Genomic DNA, 18,225 nt, shown 5'->3' on the forward strand with positions numbered 1-18,225 from the left:
AAGTACTGGAAAGGCCTAGAAGTGGATGGGCGCAACATGGCCGATGCACACGGTGCTACCGGGCTCATGATCAGAGTGCTATATGCCTGGCCAGAGATAAAAGATGCAGAAAATGTAACAGAATAGGCCATTTTGAAGTGGTGTGTAAAATTGAATACATTAAGGAGATGCAGGTGGACAGTGACCAGGAGGGTCAGGAAGTGTCTTTTGTGGGGTCTGTTGTGGAACGGACAAGCTCAGAGGAAGATTGGAAAGTTACTTTTACTGTAATGGGAGCCAAAGTTGATTTTAAGATTGACACAGGAGCAGATATCACTGTAATGTCTTTTGCTGAATTTATGAAACTGCCTCGACAGCCCCAGCTGGCAAAGGTTACTACAAATGTCCATAGTCCTGGTGGCCGCATTGATTGTGTGGGGAAATTTCTTGCCAGCTGTGAGTACAAACAGAGGAAGTTCACCATGTGGGTGCATGTGATCCGAGGTCAGTGTGTTAACAGTTTATTGAGCAGAAAAGCAGCCTGTGACTTGGGCCTCGTGGCCAGAGTGCATGAGATCTCTGAAGATATGTTTGGCGAGTTGGGCCTACTGAACTGCAAACCTGTCCGTATAGCACTTAAAAGTGACGCAGTCCCATACAGTATTTCTACTCCTCGTAGAATTCCGTTCCCGCTCATGCCTCAAGTGGAGAAAGAGCTCATGAAGTCTATGGGGGTTATTGAAGAGGTTGTTGAAGCAACTGATTGGTGTGCCCCCATTGTTCCAGTTGCAAAGAAAAACGGAAAGGTGCGCATCTGTGTGGACCTGAAAAGGTTGAATGAGGCAGTGAAGAGGGAGAGATTTGTGCTGCCGACATTGGAAGATATAGCCCCGAAGTTGGCTGGGGCGAAGTTCTTTTCCACATTAGACGCTTCTAGCGGCTTTTGGCAGATCCCCCTGGATCCAAAGTGCCGCAAACTGACTACCTTTATCACACCGGTAGGTCGGTTCTGCTTCTGCAGACTCCCCTTTGGGATATCCTCCGCTCCTGAAATCTTTCAAAGAGAAATGAGTTCTCTCCTGTGTGGCCACGTGGGCACAGCGGTCGCCATGGACGACATTCTAGTGTATGGGTCTACAGTGGAGGAGCATGATCAGCGTTTGAGTTGTGTGCTGCAGGCTATCAAAGAGTCTGGGCTGAAGTTGAATAAAGAAAAATGTCATTTTAGGAAAACTGAATTATGCTACTTTGGGCATATCATCAACGGGGATGGCATCAAGCCGGACCCCGAGAAAATTCGGGCTATTGAACAGATGAAAAGCCCTTCTGATGTACATGAGCTGAGACAGATATTGGGCCTTGTAAATTACGTGGGCAAGTTTCTTCCAGATTTATCTACAGTTTTACACCCTATCACAGAGTTGCTTAAGAAAGATGTTGCCTGGGTCTGGGGACCCTCACAGGAAAAAGCGTTCCTGCATGCCAAGTCACTGCTGGGGTCTGCCCCAGTGCTGGGGTTCTACGACCCTTCAAAAAAGACTGTGGTTAGTGCTGATGCAAGCAGTTTTGGGTTGGGGGCTGCACTCCTGCAGTTGAATGACAACAAACTACAACCCATCGCCTACTGTTCCCGCACACTGACGGCTGCGGAGTCAAAATACGCTCAAATTGAGAAAGAGTGCCTGGCTGCAGTTTGGGCCTGTGAGCTCTTTCAGCGTTATCTAGTGGGTTTGGAGAAATTTAGTCTGGAAACTGACCACAAACCGCTAGTCCCTCTAATCAATTCTTATGACATTGACAAAACACCCTTGAGATGCCAGAGACTTTTAATGAGACTGCTCAGGTTCAATGTTCAGGCAGTGCATGTGCCGGGGAAACAACTGGTTGTGGCAGATACACTATCAAGGCTCCCGCTGGCTGCTGCTGAAGAATCCTCCACGGAATCGGATGTGAAAGTGTATGTTGATTCAGTTCTGGCCTCTAAGTCCATTTCTTCAAGGAAACTGGAAGAGATAAAGAAAGAGACATATTTGGACACAGATCTGCAAGAAGTTATAAGGTACATAAAAGATGGCTGGCCCGAGAGCCGGGCAGCCTGGATGTCTTTAAATGCTTACCAGCCAGAGAGGTCGCAGCTAACGGAGCTGGAGGGGTTGGTGTTGTTCCAAGACCGCATTGTAATTCCTGTTAGCATGAGGAAGGAGATGTTAAACAGGATTCATGATGGCCACCTAGGCATTACAAAGTGCAGAGAAAGGGCAGCTACAGCTGTGTGGTGGCCTGGGATCAGCTCCGACATTGCAAATCGCGTGTCTAAATGTGCCTTTTGCCGGGAACGCCGGCCTACTCAGAGAAGGGAGCCCTTGATGTCTACTCCGCTGCCTGCGGGGCCGTGGCAGAAAATAGCTGCTGATTTGTGTGAACTGCACGGGAAAAAGTTTCTTGTTGTGATCGACTACTATTCCAGGTATTTGGAAATTGCACCCCTGAATGATATCACAAGTCAGGCCGTTATCATTCGCCTGAAGAGCTTGTTCGCCCGCTGGGGCATTCCAATGGAGCTGGTGAGTGATAATGGTATGCAGTTCGCTTCTACAGAGTTCAGTGCTTTCAGCAGGGAATATGATTTTGTACATTCCACGTCAAGTCCACATTATCCGCAGGCCAACGGAATGGCTGAAAGGGCAGTTCAAACAACAAAATTCATTCTAAAGCAATCTGAGCCGTACCTAGCCCTCTTGTCATACAGGGCGACGCCCATTCAAGCCACCGGGTTTAGCCCGGCACAGCTGATGCTAGGACGCCAGATTCGCACCACTTTACCCTCAGTGGGTGTCTTCAAGCCGCCTGGCCCTGTTCCTCGGGACGAAGTCCTTAGGAGGGATGAAGAGCCCAAAAAGGGTTATCGTTTCTTCTACGACAGGAGACATTCTGTCAGGCCTTTACAGGAACTGAAAGCGGGCCAAAGTGTCAGAATTAAACTGGATGATGAGAAGAAATGGAAGACGCCTGCTACGGTAGTGGGCCGCTCTCCAGAACCAAGTCCTTACAGAGGGAGGGACGGTTACACGCCGTAACCGAAGACATCTTCAGCCTGTACCTGAGAGTCTGGAACCGGATACCTCAGTACCACCACCGGTGGGATCCCCTGTTCTAAGAGAGGTGCCTTCCCCTCAGCAAGATCACAGCGGGGATATATCTTTGCCTCCAGCAGACTCTTGTTCACCATCTTCTGTATCAGAGGACAGTTCATGCAAAGTTACATCAAGCGGAAGAGTGGTGAAACTTCCGGCCCGATACAGGGACTGACTTTAGCTAGAACAGTGACCGGAAGTATGGGCAGAATAATCCCATGGTCACTGTGGACTAGGGTAGTCTACCCCGATGTCCAAGTCAGGATGTAATTTATTTGTTCATGTTTTCTAATCTATCTGTTTTTATAATGTTCAAAAACAAAAATGTTGTTGTATACCCTGTTGGTGTACCTTGTTATTTATTATATGCAAATGTATGCTTTGCCTTTGAAAAAGGGGAAGATGTGATGAGAGCAGGATGTGATGTCACTAGTATGTGGGCGGGGCTTAGGTCCGGTGTCTGTGTCGCAGTTAGTTTAGTACAATCAACCTGACTAGATGTGTATTGTTATGCTCTGCAATAAAATAGAGTTGTACCATCACTGCTGTGTCCTGCATATGTCCTGCATCTCATGACAAGGAGAATTTATAAAAACCAGGGCAGTTAGACAAAGGGAAAGTAGGAAAGCATATTCGAATTTGGCCAGGGAAATCTCAGAATTAGACTATTTGGTAAAATTGAATCCAGAAAATAACCACCAACAGCAATTGCTTGCTGAAAGAAAGGAGTAAACTAAATGAGTTACTACTCATTGAAACCCAAAGAAAGCAACTGTTTTTAAAACAGAGGTTTTATGGGGAGGGCAACAAGTCGGGGAAGCTTTTAGCGAAAGCCTTGAAGAAACAACAGTTGAAGTCCTATATACACTCACTAGACTCACCTTCAGGTAGACGGGTGGAAGATACGGTGGGTATAGCTAAGCTTTTTCACAACTTTTATCACAGACTCTACAATATCTATCCTGACAGGCCATCCAATTTGCATAAAACTGCATGTGACAATTATTTGAAAAAGATAGATCCTCCACATATTTCAGAGGAGGAAGCGACCATATTAGAATCACCTATAAGTGTAGAGGAAGTTATGGCAGCTATAGCAGATATTAAGCCAAACAAAGCGCCTGGCCCTGACGGCTTTACAGCTCTTTACTACAAAACATTTAAGACTCTATTGAGCCCTCACCTGGCGGCTCTATTTTCTCACATAGCCAGTGGCCAGGTATTTCCTGACACTATGCTTCAGGCGCATATAACAATACTTCCGAAACCTGGAAAGCCACCTTCTGTGCCGGCGAATTTTCGGCCAATATCTCTACTAAAAGTAGACATTAAAATTTATGCAAAAATCCTAGCTGGAAGATTAAATAAGTTATTACCTAGCCTATTGGATGGGGACCAGGTGGGGTTTGTACAAAATAGGGAAGCCAGAGATAATATAAGTAAAGTTATTACTCTTATAGACTATATTAAATCAGTGGGGATTCCGTTGGTCTTTCTGTCGACAGATGCTGAGAAAGCATTCGACAGATTAGATTGGACCTTTTTACATTCCACTTTAACCAAATTCGGTCTACCTCCCAAATTAATTTCTCAAGTTTTTGCTTTATATTCTAACCCCTCAGCTCAAATTAGAGTAAATGGATATTTGTCTGAAGCATTTGAGATTCGCAATGGTTCAAGGCAGGGGTTAGGTTTCCAGCCCGGCTTGGATTTAGCAAAAGTTCCCTCTTGTCTTGTAGCAGAGGAAGTCTATCCCACTCCTTATTAATGATTTCTGTAAACCTTTTAGGTATTGGAAAAACATCAGTACACACCGGCACTGCATAGTATTTATCCAGTCTACACAATTTCTCTGGTACTGCAATTGTGTCACAGTCATTCAGAGCAGCTAACACCTCCCCAAGCAATACACGGAGGTTCTCAAGCTTAAATTTAAAAGTAGAAATATCTGAATCAGGTTTCCCCGAATCAGAAATGTCACCCACAGACTGAAGCTCTCCTTCCTCAGCTTCTGCATATTGTGACGCAGTATCAGACATGGGCCTTAAGGCATCTGTGCGCTCTGTACTACGTCTAACCCCAGAGCTATCGCGCTTTCCTCTAAATTCAGGCAGTCTGGCTAATACCGCTGACAGGGTATTATCCATGATTGCCGCCATGTCCTGCAAAGTAATCGCTATAGGCGTCTTTGATGTACTTGGCGCCATTTTAGCGTGAGTCCCTTGAGCGGGAGTCAAAGGATCTGACACGTGGGGAGAGTTAGTCGGTGTGATGTCTGGTGATAAATTTTTTAAAGATAAAAGCTGATCTTTATTGTTTAAAGTGATTGTTATTTGTTTTATCCCTTGAACCTCTAGCAGCTAGGTTGCGAAGTAACCCCAATATAAAAGGAATATATGTCCTAGATCACTCATATAAATTGGCTATGTTTGCTGATGACGTTTTGTTGACATTATCCTCCCCCGTAGAATCTCTACGTTATGTCCAGAAAGAACTCCGAGCATATGGAGCAATATCGAATTTTTTAGTTAATCCTTCTAAATCAGAACTTTATCCAATAAATATTCCCGCTGATACATTAGATGTGATAAAGGAGCAGTGCCCATTTAAAATTATCTTTAAAGCCTTGAAATACCTTGGAGTGTACTTGTCCTCAGACGATGAAAAATTAAGTAGCCTAAATTATGGGAAATTACTAGATGAGTTCCAACTTTTAACTTCTAGTTGGATGCCTAAACAGAACATATCTTGGCTAGGGAGGATTGCAGCAGCAAAAATGACTCTCTTGCCTAAAGCACTATATAATGCAGGCCCTTCCGATATCTGGGGTATCCAAATTTATTCAAAAATTACAAAAGGTGTTAAATTCGTACATTTGGCAAGGGAGAAAACCCAGAAAGTCACAGTATACTATATACACTCCTAGAGAGGGTGGTGGATTGGGAGTCCCTAATTTGAATTGGTACAAATCAGCCATATCCCTGAGCAGAGTAGTAGATTGGTGTGGTCAGGGTAAGCATGCTTTTAAGAAAGTAACAATCTTGGAATCACAACTATTAAAGGTAGCACATATGGGGGGGCTATGCTGGATGCCCATAGAGACGGTTAAAATTAGAGAAGGTATACCCTATACTATATTTAGTGAAACCTGGAATACTTTGAAGTCTCTCAGGGACAAGTTTCCTAGACTGTCTACAACTTACTCGCCTCTGACTACACTGACAGATAACAAAGAGATTGGCGCAAATTGTCTTCAGGCTAGACCCTTTTCTGGAAAAATAAATAAGTTTTATGAATTTATTCCTATCTGTGCCTTGGTGGAAGATGGGAAGATTAGTGATAGACAAAGAATGCTAGACCAGGGATTTGATGGATTCTCCAACTGGTTTGCCCTACACCAAGTCAGGCATTATATTTCAACCCATAGACATAGAAGTAATTTTTTACGTAACCTTACAGTTTTTGAAGAACTATGTTTAAAGGGTAAACCAATAAAAAGGGGCATTATGTCCTCAATATACCAACAACTCTTGATGTTAAACCTACCGGATAAGCTGACATGTACAGAAGTGGGAGGAGGAGCTGAAGGTACAGATCAATCCCCAACAATGGAAAAAATGGAAAAGCTATGTATACAGCTAGGTCAGCACGTTCGGCTCTTTATTTGGAGACGAATATGAAGGTACTAACAAGGTGGTATCTTACACCACATAAATTAAAATTTATGTTCCAGAGTGCAAGCAATAGATGCTGGAGAGGATGTGGGCAGGTAGGGACATTATCTCATATATGGTGGGAATGTCCACAACTCAACCCCTTTTGGAGGGATATATTTGAGGCAGTTGGACTTACCATTGGGCTGACTTTAAATTTTTCCCCAACACTTCCTCTGTTTAATGATTTTTCCAGTATTCCATATAAAATAAGGCGCTGTGTTGCTCAGATTATGTTCAATGCAGCTAAGAAATTGATTCCCACATTCTGGAAATCAGCAGAGGTTCCTAGCATAAGTAGGTGGAGACAACAGGTCGATCATGTCATTGCTATGGAAAGGTATTTTTACTTATCTCAGGGGCGTTTAAATTTCTATTATGACATAGTGTTTTTGTGGGAACAATATAAGTATGCAGGAAATAGGCAAAGTTGAAGTCTATATCTGAGTTTATTAGGATTAGCGTAGAGATGTTTAGGATGCTTTTTGATATATGGAAGACTACACCTCAGACAATTTTGGTACATGATATGACCGATTTAGTGCAATTTCAAGGCAGTGGGCACACCCTGGGTTTTTTTGTTGTTGAAATGTTATAAGTTTTGAATTGTTTTATATGTTGTATTATCTGACAATATGGAAACTTTAGCTTGTTAATGATAATTAATAAGTGTCTGTAGACAACCAAGTTATTATTTTGCTCTGCAGTCTCAGGACTTTGCTGGACATTTGCTCATGTAGTGAGTGGGAATCAGACCAATTTTCTGCAATATACGAAAAACTTGAACAAAATTCTGTTGTTGATTGAAATCATCCTCATATATTGTACAGTTAGAGTATAATATTATACTATCTTTTTTTCTCTGTAGAAGATGTTATGTACTTGAACAGTCACTGATATTTTATTGTATGATTGTCAATAATTCAAATTCAAATAAAAATAACATATATAAAAAAAACACATATATGTTGTTTAACCCCTTAACGACACGCGTCGTACAGGGTACGTCGCACACAACCTGGTCTTTAAAGACCAGCGACGTACCCTGTACGACGTTGGGGTTGAAAGCGGCTGGAAGCGATCCTGATCGCTTCCAGCCGCTTTCCGGTTATTGCAGTGATGCCTCGATATCGAGGCATCACTGCAATAACATTTTACCCCATCCGATGCAGAGAGAGCCACTCTGTGGCCCTCTCTGCACCGGACATCGATGGCCCGCAATCGTTGGTGGGTGGGAGCCGACGTGGGAGGCGGGTGGGCGGCCATCGGTGCATGTCGTAATGCAGCGGTGGGCGGGATCGTGGGCGGGCTCGCTGGGGGCATGCACGCAGGGAAGCGGGCGCGTGCACGGGGAGGGAGCGGGTGGGAACCATTACACTATGGAACAGTTTGTTAAAATATAGAGGCAGAGAGGGGGAATAAAAATTTATTTTAAACAATCGAAGTGATCTGGGAGGGGGTGGGGGTTTTATTCTTTGGAGGGGGGAAGCTACACTACAGAAAAGTGGGGGAAAAAATAAAAAAATATATTTTTTTTTGTAAACTGGGTACTGGCAGACAGCTGCCAGTACCCAAGATGGCTCCCAATAATGTAGAAGGGGAGGGTTAGAGAGCTGTTTGGGGGGATCAGGGAGGTTTGGGGCTAAGGGGTATTCTACACAGCAGCATATGTAAATATGCTATAAAAAAAATTAAAAAAAAAAAAGATACCTTTTATTTTAGTACTGGCAGACTTTCTGCCAGTACTTAAGATGGCGGGGACAATTGTGGGGTGGGGGAGGGAAGAGAGCTTTTTGGGAGGGATCAGGGGGTCTGCTGTGTTAGGTGGGAGGCTGATCTCTACACTAAAGCTAACATTAACCCTGCAAGTTCCCTACAAGATCCCTAATTAACCCCTTCACTGCTAGACATAATACACGTGTGATGTGCAGCGGCATTTAGCAGCCTTCTAATTACCAAAAAGCATTGCCAAAACCATATATGTCTGCTATTTCTGAACAAAGGGGATCCCAGAGAAGCATTAACAACCATTTGTGCCATAATTGCACAAGCTGTTTGTAAATAATTTCAGTGAGAAACCTAAAATTGCGAAAAAAATTATGTTTTTTAAAATTTGATCGCATTTGGCGGTGAAATGGTGGCATTAAATATACCAAAATGGGTCTAGATCAATACTTTGGGTTGTATACTACACTACACTAAAGCTAAAATTAACTCTACAAGCTCCCTACATGCTCCCTAATTAACCCCTTCACTGCTGGGCATAAAACACGTGTGGTGCGCAGTGGCATTTAGCAGCCTTCTAATTACCAAAAAGCAACACCAAAGCCATATAAGTCTGCTATTTCTGAACAAAGGGGATCCCAGAGAAGCATTTACAACCATTTATGCCATAATTGCACAAGTTGTTTGTAAATAATTTCTGTGAGAAACCTAAAGTTTGTGAAAAAATTTGTGAAAAATTGAACAATTTTTTTTATTTGATCGCATTGGCGGTGAAATGGTGGCATGAAATATACCAAAATGGGCCTAGATCAATACTTTGGAATGTCTTCTAAAAAAAAATATATACATGTTAAGGGATATTCAGGTATTCCTGACAGATATCAGGGTTCCAATGTAACTAGCGCTCATTTTGAAAAAAAGTGGCTTTGAAATAGCAAAGTGCTACTTGTATTTATTGCCCTATAACTTGCAAAAAAAGCAAAGAACGTGTTAACATTGGGTATTTCTAAACTCAGGACAAAATTTAGAAACTATTTAGCATGGTTGTTTTTTGGTGGTTGTAGATGTGTAACAGATTTTGGGGGTCAAAGTTAGAAAAAGTGTGTTTTTTTCCATTTTTTCCTCATATTTTATAATTTTTTTAATAATAAATTATAAGATATGATGAAAATAATGGTATCTTTAGAAAGTCCATTTAGTGGCGAGAAAAACGGTATATAATATGTGTGGGTACAGTAAATGAGTAAGAGGAAAATTACAGCTAAACACAAACACCGCAGAAATGTAAAAATAGCCCTGGTCTTTAAGGGAAAGAAATTGAAAAATGGCCTTGGTCCTTAAGGGGTTAATATAAATGTTTCAATAAATACATAGATTTTTTTTATTTTTATATATATTTATTTTTATTAAGGTATTTCAAAGATATTACACTCTAGGAAAGACACAGTACATGTAACCTAAAGGGACATTATACACTCATTTTTTCTTTGCATAAATGTTTTGTAGATGATCTATTTATATAGCCCATAAAGTTTTTTTTGTTTTAAAAATGTATACGCCTAGATTTAGAGTTCTGCGGCCAAAGGGGTGCTTTAGCTACGCGTGCTTTTTTCTGGCCGCACCTTTTAAATACAGCTGGTATTGAGAGTTCACAGAATGGCTGCGTTAGGCTCCAAAAAAGGAGCGTAGAGCATATTTAACGCAACTTCAACTCTCGATACCAGCGGTGCTTACGGACGCGGCCAGCTTCAAAAACGTGCTCGTGCACGATTCCCCCATAGAAAACAATGGGGCTGTTTGAGCTGAAAAAAACCCTAACACCTGCAAAAAAGCCGCGTTCAGCTCCTTACGCAGCCCCATTGTTTGCTATGGGGAAACACTTCCTACGTCTGCACCTAACACCCTAACATGAACCCCGAGTCTAAACACCCCTAACCTTACACTTATTAACCCCTATTCTGCCGCCCCCGCTATCTTTGACCCCTGCATATTATTATTAACCCCTAATCTGCCGCTCCGTAAACCGCCGCTACTTACATTATCCCTATGTACCCCTAATCTGCTGCCCCTAACACCGCCGACCCCTATATTATATTTATCAACCCCTAATCTGCCCCCCACAACGTTGCCTACACTTATTAACCCCTAATCTGCCGAGCTGACCGCACCGCTATTATAATAAAGTTATTAACCCCTAATCCGCCTCACTAACCCTATAATAAATAGTATTAACCCCTAATCTGCCCTCCCTAACATCGCTGACACCTAACTTCAAACATTAACCCCTAATCTTCCGACTGGAGCTCACCGCTATTCTAATAAATGTATTAACCCCTAAAGCTAAGTCTAACCCTAACACTAACACCCCCCTAAGTTAAATATAATTTAAATCTAACTAAATTAATTAACTCTTATTAAATAAATTATTCCTATTTAAAGCTAAATACTTACCTGTAAAATAAATCCTAATATAGCTACAATATAAATTATAATTATATTATAGCTATTTTAGGATTTATATTTATTTTACAGGTAACTTTGTATTTATTTTAACCAGGTACAATAGCTATTAAATAGTTAAGAACTATTTAATAGCTAAAATAGTTAAAATAATTACAAATTTGCCTGTAAAATAAATCCTAACCTAAGTTACAATTAAACCTAACACTACACTATCAATAAATAAATTAAATAAAATACCTACAATTACCTACAATTAAACCTAACACTACACTATCAATAAATGAATTAAATACAATATCTACAAATAAATACAATGAAATAAACTAACTAAAGTACAAAAAATTAAAAAGAACTAAGTTACAAAAAAATAAAAAAATATTTACAAACATTAGAAAAATATTACAACAATTTTAAACTAATTACACCTACTCTAAGCCCCCTAATAAAATAACAAAGCCCCCCAAAATAAAAAAATGCCCTACCCTATTCTAAATTATAAAAGTTCAAAGCTCTTTTACCTTACCAGCCCTGAACAGGGCCCTTTGCGGGGCATGCCCCAAGAAATTCAGCTCTTTTGCCTTAAAAAAACACATACAATACCCCCCCCCCAACATTACAACCGACCACCCACATACCCCTAATCTAACCCAAACCCCCCTTAAATAAACCTAACACTAAGCCCCTGAAGATCTTCCTACCTTATCCTCACCTCACCGGGTATCACCGATCGGTCCTGGCTCCAAAATCTTCATCCAACCCAAGCGGGGGCTGGCGATCCATAATCCTGCGGCTGAAGAGGTCCAGAAGAGGCTCCAAAGTCTTCATCCTATCCGGGAAGAAGAGGCGATCCAGACCGGCAACCATCTTGATCCAAGCGGCATCTTCTATCTTCATCCGATGAGGACCGGCTCCATCGTGAAGACCTCCAGCGCGGATCAATCTTCTTCCGACGACGTCCAACTGAAGAATGACGGTTCCTTTAAGGGACGTCATCCAAGATGGCGTCCCTCGAATTCCGATTGGCTGATAGGATTCTATCAGCCAATCGGAATTAAGGTAGGAAAATTCTGATTGGCTAATAGAATCAGCCAATCAGAATCAAGTTCAATCCGATTGGCTGATCCGATCAGCCAATCAGATTGAGCTCGCATTCTATTGGCTGTTCCGATCAGCCAATAGAATGCGAGCTCAATCTGATTGGCTGATCGGATCAGCCAATCGGATTGAACTTGATTCTGATTGGCTGATTCCATCAGCCAATCAGAATTTTCCTACCTTAATTCCGATTGGCTGATAGAATCCTATCAGCCAATCGGAATTCGAGGGACGCCATCTTGGATGACGTCCCTTAAAGGAACCGTCATTCTTCAGTTGGACGTCGTCGGAAGAAGATTGATCCGCGCTGGAGGTCTTCACGATGGAGCTGGTCCTCATCGGATGAAGATAGAAGATGCCGCTTGGATGAAGATGGTTGCCGGTCCGGATCTACTCTTCTTCCCGGATAGGATGAAGACTTTGGACCCTCTTCTGGACTTCTTCAGCCGTCGGATGATGGATGTCTAGCCCCCGCATGGGCTTGGATGAAGATTTTGGAGCCAGGACGGATCGGTGTGATACCCGGCGAGGTGAAGATAAGGTAGGAAGATCTTCAGGGGCTTAGTGTTAGGTTTATTTAAGGGGGGTTTGGGTTAGATTAGGGGTATGTGGGTGGTGGGTTGTAATGTTGGGGGGGTATTGTATGTGTTTTTTTTACAGGCAAAAGAGCTGAATTCTTTGGGGCATGCCCTGCAAAGGGCCCTGTTCAGGGCTGGTAAGGTAAAAGAGCTTTGAACTTTTTTAATGTAGAATAGGGTAGGGCATTTTTTTATTTTGGGGGGCTTTGTTATTTTATTAGGGGGCTTAGAGTAGGTGTAATTAGTTTAAAATTGTTGTAATATTTTTCTAATTGTTGTAAATATTTTTTTATTTTTTGTAACTTAGTTCTTTTTTATTTTTTGTACTTTAGTTAGTTTATTTCATTGTATTTATTTGTAGATATTGTATTTAATTAATTTATTGATAGTGTAGTGTTAGGTTTAATTGTAGGTAATTGTAGGTATTTTATTTAATTAATTTATTGATCGTGTAGTGTTAGGTTTAATTGTAACTTAGGTTAGGATTTATTTTACAGGTAATTTTGTAATTATTTTAACTATTTTAGCTATTAAATAGTTCTTAACTATTTAATAGCTATTGTACCTGGTTAAAATAAATACAAAGTTACCTGTAAAATAAATATAAATCCTAAAATAGCTATAATATAATTATAATTTATATTGTAGCTATATTAGGGTTTATTTTAAAGGTAAGTATTTAGCTTTAAATAGGAATAATTTATTTAATAAGAGTTAATTTATTTTGTTAGATTTAAATTATATTTAAGTTAGGGGGGTGTTAGTGTTAGGGTTAGACTTAGCTTTAGGGGTTAATCCATTTATTACAGTAGCGGCAAGATTTGGTCGGCAGATTAGGGGTTAATAATTGAAGTTAGGTGTCGGCGATGTTAGGGAGGGCAGATTAGGGCTTAATACTATTTATTATAGGGTTATTGAGGCGGGAGTGAGGCGGATTAGGGGTTAATAACTTTATTATAATAGCGGTGCGGTCCGCTCGGCAGATTAGGGGTTAATAAGTGTAGGCAGGTGGAGGCGACGTTGAGGGGGGGCAGATTAGGGGTTAATAAATATAATATAGGGGTCAGCGGTGTTAGGGGCAGCAGATTAGGGGTACATAAGGATAACGTAGGTGGCTGTTGGCAGATTAGGGGTTAATTATTGTAGGTAGCTGGCGGCGACGTTGTGGGGGGCAGGTTAGGGGTTAATAAATATAATATAGGGGTCGGCGGTGTTAGGGGCAGCAGATTAGGGGTACATAAGTATAACGTAGGTGGCGGTCGGCAGATTAGGGGTTAAAAAAAATTAATCGAGTGGCGGCGATGTGGGGGGACCTCGGTTTAGGGGTGCATAGGTAGTTTATGGGTGTTAGTGTACTTTAGAGCACAGTAGTTAAGAGCTTTATAAACCGGTGTTAGCCAAGAAAGCTCTTAACTACTGACTTTTTTCTGCGGCTGGAGTTTTGTCGTTAGATTTCTAACGCTCACTTCAGCCACGACTCTAAATACCGGAGTTAGAAACATCCCATTGAAAAGATAGGATACGCAATTGACGTAAGGGGATCTGCGGTATGGAAAAGTCGCGGCTGCAAAGTGAGCGTTAGACCCTTTCCTGACTGACTCCAAATATCGGCGGTAGCCTAAAACCAGCGTTAGGAGCCTCTAACGCTGGTTTTGACGGCTACCGCCAAACTCTAAATCTAGGCCATAGTTTGGCTTAATTTTAAATAACATTGCTCTGATTTTCAGACTCCTAACCAAGCCCCAAGTTTTAGAAGAATACTGACAGATACCTTCTACAGCTTGCTCCTGTTTGTGTATAGGGTCTTTTCATAGGCAAAAGAAGGGGGAGGGGGGAGTGTCTTATTTCCCACTTGCAGTGAGTGGGCTTTCCAGCTACCTTTTAAGCAGCACTAAACTGGGAGCTTCTAAGTAAGTTTTTAAACAGTTTTATACTGGATTTTTATATCAGTATCGTATTCTTTATAGTAGTGTCTATTGCATGCAGTTATATGAAAATTGTTGTATACTGTCCCTTTAAGAGGAAATAAGTTCTAGATCAAATGCGTGAATAGCAATACATTTGTGGGATACGAGGATAGCAACAAAGTATGGTATTCAATACACAGTGCTTGTAACCTAAGAGGAGATAAAGGGGTGTGAAATGCTTGTGCAATACCGCCCCTGCACATTCGTGGCCAATCGGCCACTAGCAAGGGGTGCCAATCAGAGGTGGTGAATGAGTTAAGGAGCAGCGTTCTTAATGCTGCTTCTTAACTTATGTTTCAGGGGAACCTGAAACTGTGGGGGTGGATTGAAGCATCTGCTGCTTGATAAATCTACCCCAAAGTCTAGAGCAAATGCATGTATGGCAATATATTTGTGGGATGCAATGACTATAGCAACAAAATGTGGTACACTGGCATAAGTAGAGTGACCATATTGCTGCTTTAACAAGGGACAAATAGGAAAAATACATATGTCAGGGCTTTTTTTCAAGGTTGTTTAAAGAAATGTTTTGTATAAGAACCCTGACATATGTATTTTTCATATGTGTCCCTTTTTAAAGTGGCAATATGGTCACCCTAGGCATAAGTCATATCAGGCTAAACATGTCTGTGCATGACATATAGTACCCCCTATTATGTATAATTCAAACACGAGATATTACCCCGACACAGGGAAGATCACTCTAGGATCTGTACTGGCTACAACATGAAAGGGGTGTTAAATCTTAGGTATAAATATAGGAAACATATGAGGTTTTGTAAAGAAGAAAAATTAGGGTATCACAGTGTGCCCAATCAATTTAAATAGATCTGAAAGCTATAAGATATAATATTAATAAGCTTTTTAATCAGGGCTCCACAACTAGTCATGTTATGACTGTACAACAGCAGGTGAAGGAAGATGTACTAAGTTTCTGCAAGTGGAAATCTTATGATATGGTATAGCCAGAAAAGCCAAACATTGCTACACTAAACAAAGAGTGAGTTCAATACAGTAAGTAAACTTTTCCAAAACGTTCTGCTGCTGAGTACTAATAGACAGCAATAAAAAATAGTAATGCAGAGAAGACATATATGGATAATGCAGAACTAAGTGTGAGCATAATACAACAATCTCCTAACATAATAAATGGTTATCAACAGTACTGCGACTTAACATAATAATACCTAGATAAGAGCAGTTTTAATAATTGAGGCAATATAGCTGTCATGAAACAACGATAAGATTAGCTGTTTACAAAACTATTGAAAAATCAGTAGTGAACTCTGCCTTGTATATGGACAGGGTTAAAATATAATAATACTCAGCCTGATATATGTGAGGATATACCACTATGTTGAACACTATAGTTTTAAGATGTTTCCCTTCAACAAGTTCATAGTTTACATACAGTTGACATTTAGAAGTTATATATTTTTACTGTCAAATATAGGTATATTTTGTCTTCTAAAGCTCAAACTCTTTTATAAGATGAATGCTTTATTATGCATCACTCTTAGCATAACTGCTTTCTATATGCTAAATTGCCAAGATAATATTGGATATATCCTACTGAGATCACTTGCATATGGATTTTTTTAGCATCCAACTTGTTCTATTGGGATTCCTGTATATACCAAGCTCTTGAGTATCTAGATTAGTTACTAGAATAGATCGTAATGAATACTGCCTTTCTGCTAAATGTAATTTTATATCATGTGATTTAGTAAAACTGTTAAGCTGCTCTCTTTTATAGGCTCATAGTTCACATCCAGCTCTCATACTTTGTCTCCTAAAGCTTAAAGTTTTGAATGGATTGTGTGTTCTCCTATGCAACCCATGAACCCATTATACTAAACCTTTAAGCAAACACTGAGTATACCCTACATAAATTACTACCTTATTAATCATTTAGCTCCCAACCTGTTTTTGGGTTTCCTGTATACACCACTTTCTAGTTAAAATAAATCATAACTATCAGATAATTATGAGTGCCACATCTTATAGTATGTCCAGGTCTGGTCCCATAACACTCCTGACATCTTATTTGGCGAATATATACATATATTTAATCTATGGTTATATTACTGTTTGCCAGGTCCTTTATTAATTATTTACTAAGCCTATACCACACCCCCAATGAATCACCTTTCCCTGCTCCTAGGGCTCCAAGAGTGGCCCAAGATCATATTGGGTTTGGGTAGAATGCTAGTTTTAGCTTCTATGTGCTTTTTCCTAATTCAACATCATTACAAATTTCACACTAGTTTCCCTCATACCACATTGCCAATCAGGAAGAGGTCCAAGTGTGACCTCCTACTACTAGAGGGAAGTTTATATAATGCAAAAAAAGAGGTCTCAACTGTACAGGACATATTGTTTATGGAATAATGATACATATGTCTTTAATATTATTATATCTCCTGTATAATTCCTAGTATTTCCAAGATCTTATTTTTTTAATGTATTGATCTTACAGAGTCCTTTTTGTGTAAAGTCATTTCTTGTTGTAACCTTCCTAAAGACCTCAATAAAAAATTAAATATTAAAACTATATATACTGTATATATAATAATGCATAGAAGACATACATGGGTAATAAAGAACTGAATGTGAACATAATACAGTATTCTCCTTTCATAGTGAGAAATTATTAACAGTACTGGGAGCATAACTTATTTTTATATAATTTAAATCAGGCAATATAGCCATCATCAAGCAGCAATGAGAGTTGCTGTTTACAAAACTATTGAAAAATCATTAGTGAACTTTGCATAGCATTTGAGATTGTGATAGTCTCAGAAATACTTGGGCAGTTCTCTATGGTATAGGAGATTCATTCTATGCCAGCTTTAATGAGGTGGAAAAGAGGAGCAAGTCCCAAATGAGCTGCCAGAAATGTAATGAGGATTATGTGTGGTAAGTATGAGAAGTGATAGTAACTGTTGTTAGTGTACCAAGCAGGTTGAGTTGTAGGACGTTTTTTCACAAGATTCTCTGTAGTTTTGGGGGTGCTACTGATAGCTGCAACCTCGGGAGTGGCATAGGCCTGTGTCTGTCCAGACTGGAACAATATATAACAATGGTGGCTCTCTGTTTTAATCAGACTCCCAGCCCTGGATATAACTCATCTTCAGCCCTGGGGAGCGGTGGCTGCTGGGGCCCCTGGACATCGCCATCCCCGGGAAGGGAAGAAGCAGGCTCTAAGTAGGGAGCAGTCGTAGGTGACACCTTGACGTCAGAGTTGAGAGCGATTTGAAGTTCCGATAGAAAGGCAACTTTATATCCCCAAAATAGATGTCTCAGCTCAGACACTGTAATAGAAGCAGTCATCGTGTTATAGTGTATTTGCCAACGTGGAAACTAAAAAGGCAGTCTAATTCGACCTGCCATACCGTGGAGTAGCGGAACATTCTCTAGGTCGCCACTTGATGTTCTGGTGGCCCTGCTCAGAAATCATGGATCATTGGGACAGCAACCTGATCCACAGATCTTGGAGGGAGATAGTGTGAGGTTTAAGGCACTGGATGCTGTCAGGAATCACTGATAGATGGCAGATTCGATGATCTTC

At 40.7% G+C, this 18,225-nt stretch overlaps 1 protein-coding gene across 3 annotated transcripts in view; it reads left to right on the top strand.

Moving 5' to 3' along the window:
• RASAL1 (RAS protein activator like 1) overlaps positions 1-18,225 on the top strand; it is a 310,566-nt gene that overhangs the window by 75,428 nt on the left and 216,913 nt on the right. The window lies entirely within an intron of this gene.

Source organism: Bombina bombina, chromosome 2 (assembly GCF_027579735.1).
Source record: "Bombina bombina isolate aBomBom1 chromosome 2, aBomBom1.pri, whole genome shotgun sequence".
In the NCBI taxonomy this organism is placed as follows: Eukaryota; Metazoa; Chordata; class Amphibia; order Anura; family Bombinatoridae; genus Bombina; species Bombina bombina.